General features: G+C 42.9%; 1 pseudogene; it reads left to right on the top strand.

The window, feature by feature from the left end:
* Positions 1 to 1186: 1186 nt before the first annotated feature.
* Positions 1187 to 2089, top strand: LOC143400224 (olfactory receptor 5V1-like; annotated as a pseudogene).
* Positions 2090 to 4967: the final 2878 nt, after the last annotated feature.

Below are 4967 nucleotides of genomic sequence, written 5' to 3'. Positions count from 1 at the left end.
TTATTATAGCTAGTGTTTTCCAAAGTATTATTCCATGCTGCAAGTAAATACATGAGACCTCTTACCTGAATTACACATGGCACAAAGAACAAGCATCTTCTAAAACAGAAGGCTTTGCCTCTGCAGGTCATACACTGGGCTCTGAGGAGTGGACTTCTATTTTATTCTTTCAGAGACAAGAAGCGCCTCCAACCTCCTTTTGGATGATGTCCTCAGTATGTAGAGACTCAGCCACACTTCACAGACAGATGGAATCCCGATTGGCGGGAACACATTCCTGCCCTTCTCCTTTGTGCTCTACTAAAAGGTTTGCCACAGAGAGACTGCATTTTGTTCTTTGTCCTAACCCCTCCTCTTCTACTCCTCCTCCTGATCTGTGCCTCCTTCCTCATTTTCTTTTGTTCATTGTGTTATTTAGATCTTATTAGCTAGAAGTTGGGGTTGTCCTTGTTGGTTTTTAATGAATAAATATTTCCTGATCAAGATGTTAATTGTATTTCATAAATTAAAAAAAAAAAAACGTCAATACCATATCTGGTAATAAATCCTGGAACTACCAAAAATACCAAGAATATTTCAACTTGACAAAAAAAATCCCCCAAGAAAGCCAATAGTTTAAGAAAGAAATTAACAGCAGTAAAGGAGGCTGGGCGAGAAGGTGATAACAGGAAAAACTTAGGAGGGCTGGGGAAATCTATGGGCAGGAGCACCATGAGGAAGGAAGGGGTTAAAAAAGACCCATCTCTCCATTAACTAAAGCATCAACAGTTGGGTTAATGTGGAGACACCCCAAGTGGTGACCTGGGTCAATGCATAAAGTAAATACATGAGACCTCTTACCTGAAGCCCCCACAATGAATGGGAGGAAAAATTGTCAGACATCTGTCTCCTCTGTTATCTTCTCCTCTCTGCTTTCCTTCCCTCCCCTCCTCTCCTCTCTTCCATGAGACACTGTTTTCCTGCAGTGTGATCAGAGCAGTTGACTTGGGGCACAGGTACAGAGTGATTCCTCAGAATAATCAAATTTCCTGGATTATGATTCTCATATAAGCTGCTTCTAGGATGTTTTTCCATTGAGAGAAGATGAACCTCTATAGACCAAGGACCTCCCTGGACATATTCCCAGCTGACCTCCTCTTAGCTATCTGTGGCCACTGCATCTGAACACAACTTCAGAGGGGGAGAAATGTCCAATCAGACCAGTGTGACTCACTTCATCCTCAGGGGCTTCTCAGATATCCCAGAATGGAGGCCAGTGGTCATTGTCTCTTTCCTGTTGTTCTATGCCTTTGACCTCCTAGGAAACATGACCATCATCACAGCCGCCTCCACACACCAATGTACTTCTTCTTGAAGAATTTGTTTTTTCTGGACCTGAGCTACACCTCGGTCACCATCCCCAAGGCACTGGCTACCACCCTACAGGGCCCTGGTGTCATTTCCTACCTCCAGTGTATGGCTCAGCTTTACATGTTTTTCACACTTGCTTCAGCTGAGTGCTTTCTGCTCACAGCCATGACTTATGATCGGTGAGTGGCCATCTATATGCCCCGGCTCTATGGGACCATCATGAGCCATGGACGGTGCTGGGCACTGGTGGTCCTGGCCTGGGTGGGCAGGACCCTCTACTCAGCCTTCCACACGGTCAGCACCTTCTCTCTGCCCTTCTGTGGGCCCAACGTAGTGGAGCACTTCTTCTGAGACATTCCTGCTCTCATTAGGCTCTCCTGTGGGCAGCTGCATCATGTTGAGCTCCTTCGCCCTCAGGGTCCTCTCGCATCCTCTCCACCCTCCTGCGGATGCCCTCGGGGGACGGCCACTGGAAGGCCTTGTCTACCTGCTCCTCCCACCTGAACACAGTCTCCTGTTTTATGGCAGTGGAAGCTTCACCTACCTGAGGTCTGCATCTCAGTACTCCGCCACCCAGGGTCGCCTGGTATCCGTCTTTTACTCCATCCTCACCCCTTCCTTGAACCCCATCATCTACTCTCTGAGGAACCAAGACATGAAGGTCGCGCTGCAGAGGCTGAGCTGCCAGCGAAGTCTGAGCGCTGGGTGCTGCACAGCTGGCCTTGATCCAGGTGTCTGATGCCCAGGGGGTGCAGACAACCTCCTCCATCCCTCCCCTGCCCTCCCGCTGAGTCTTCCCTGTGGATGTCCCCACCCACCACCTGATGCTTTTCCTCTTTCCCCAGAAGGTCCTTCACTTCAATAATTTTACATACAGTTCCACCACAGAAACACGCAAATCTTGATTTCTTCAGATTGTACCATAAAAATCATTTTTAAATAATTCTTCTTCCATTCAGTATATCTGTAGGAATTCATGTTTTTTTTTTCCTCTGATCTTTTCTTGAATGGTTTTCTCAAATCTTTATCATCACTTTCATGCTGTGGCCCCTAATCATGAATTTCCATCTTTCTCTTGACATCATTTCCCTGAATATAACATAAGGACCACATTTTTAATCTGTCTACAATCTACTTATTCCTTTCCTTCTATTTCAAACTGCCTGACCATTCCTGATTCTACTATTCAGCCTATCCTCTGATTAGACATCCAAAGAGTAGAACCCATTCTCATTTCACCTTTATCCTTCTAAAGGATATTGATGTCTACAGTCAATATGTCCTCAATTCAGTGGCTTTCCCATCACCCTTTTTTCCTAAAGAAAGAACAGGTTAAGGAGGTCAGTGGGTGGTCTTGGTGCTGAAGCAGGACTCTGTCCTTCTCCACCACCATTATTTTATATGGTTTTCCTTTTGGGAAATCTTTAGAATTCCATCCCTGGTGAAGAATTAAACTACTCTTTTGGTTCCTCTTCCTGCTGTCTCCTTTCTTCATCATTGAGAGTAATGTACCAGGTTCCCTTTTAAGAAAAAAAAATCTTTTTAAAATTTATTGTTTCTTTTCAGTGGTGCATGACAGTAGAATCCATTTGATGTTATTATACAAGGTTGGAATATCTATTATTCTAGTTAGGATTTCATTTCTGTGGATGTACAAGATGGTGGATTCACTGTGTTGTTTTCATGTGTGTACATGGCAAATTGTGTCAGACTCATTCCACTGTCTTTCCTTTTCCTATCCTCCTCTCTTCCCTCGATTACCCATTTTCTATTTTATTGTACTTTTCGTCTGCCCCTCACCCCCCTATTCATTGTGTTTTTACTACTCACATATCAGAGAAAATATTGGCCTTCTTTTGGTGGGGGATTGGCTTATTTCACTTAGCATGACAATCTTTAGATCCATCCATTTACCAGAAAATACCATAATTTCATTGTCTTTAAGGGTGAATAATATTCCATTGTGTATACATACCAGAATTTCTTTCTTCATTCATCTTTTGGTTCCATAGTTCAGCTATTGTGATTTGAGCTGTTATAAAAATTGATGTGGTTGTATCACTGTAGATTGCTGATTTTAAATCCATTGAATATATACCATGGAGTGGGATAACTGAGTCAAATGGGTCCCATTCTAAATTTTCTGAGGAATCTCCATACAGCTTTCCAGATGGGTCACACCAATTTGCAGTCCCATAAGCAATGTATGAGTGAATCTTTTCCTCCACATCCTCACCAACATTTACTGTACTTACTTGTATTCTTAATATTATTTCCATTGTGATTGAAGTGAGATGGAATATCAGTGTAGTTTTAATTGACATTTATCTAGTTGTTAGAGATGTTGAACCTTTTTTCATATATTTATTGACCACCTGTATTTCTTCTTCCATGAAGTGTCTATTCAGTTCCTTAAACACATGTATATTACATGCTCCTATAGTAACAGAAATCCTTCAGGAACTCTTGCCATGTCTATTCTGAAACATCGAGATTTTCAGGATGATTTTCATTACCTTTCATTTTCTGAAACATATTTACATCATGCTCTCTCGGCTGCCCTGAACACACCCCACACTGAAGGCACCAGGACTGCTTCTGCATTCTCATCCTCTGTGAATAGCACCACATGGAGCAATCAGAACTTGGACTTTCAATATCACTTCTTCTCTTCTAAGCAAATGCTAATCTGCAGTCAGCAGGGCATGATTGACATCCAGATATCATCTTATCTCCTGGTTCTGAGACATTGTCACGTATTTCATGTGGAACCAGCATCTGGGCATTAAAAAATACAAAATGCTCAAAGATCCAAACCCTCACCCATACTTTCAGGTCTTAGGTCTTTGATTAATTTCAGGTTGATTTTCGTCCATGGTGAGAGATAAGAATCTGTCATTCTTTACATTGTCTGTGTGGTTTTTCCAGCACAACTGGTTGAAGAGACTCTGCTTTCCACTCACATTCTTGGTGCATTTGACAAACACCTGTTGGCATGGATTCCTGTTGCACCACCCTTGCTCTCTACTGGTTCTATTTCCTGTTGTGTGAATACTGGAGACCATGGCCATCACTCTTGGTTCCCACAGCTTGTCACCAGGTGGCCACTTTCATCTCCTCCAGCTTTCAGAACCTGTCATGTGGACACTCCAGCTGCTCCATGGCATGCTTTGTGTTGGCCACCTCCAGTGTCTTCCTGTGGTGGCCATCCATTCACTGTCCATCAATGCTCCACTGGATTTTAGGTTCTGAGTCAAAGTTTTGCCCAGCAGTCATGATGTGTAGTTCCACTTCTGAGGAGAGGTCCCTCGCTGCCATGACCTCACCTATAACAACACTGAGGCTGACATCCACTAAGTGCTTATATCCTGGTACCCACTGCTCTATGATGGCATGACTTGTTGCACACTTTTTCCTCCTGATTTCTGATTTAGGCCACTCTCCTTATCTGATCTTTTCTTTATGCTAATAGTCACAGTTTGTATTCAGCCATGATGTTTTCTCCTTGTAACTGAATGTAACTGTTATTAATTTTAAAAGGATGAGAATTCTCGGTCATTTATTACCTGAAGCCTATTAGAATATGGAAAGTACTCTACATTGTCAAATCTTACTTG

This window comes from Callospermophilus lateralis, chromosome 5 (assembly GCF_048772815.1).
Source record: "Callospermophilus lateralis isolate mCalLat2 chromosome 5, mCalLat2.hap1, whole genome shotgun sequence".
NCBI lineage: Eukaryota > Metazoa > Chordata > Mammalia > Rodentia > Sciuridae > Callospermophilus > Callospermophilus lateralis.
Note: the sequence above shows the minus strand (reverse complement) of the source record. Positions and strands in the feature narration are given on the sequence as shown.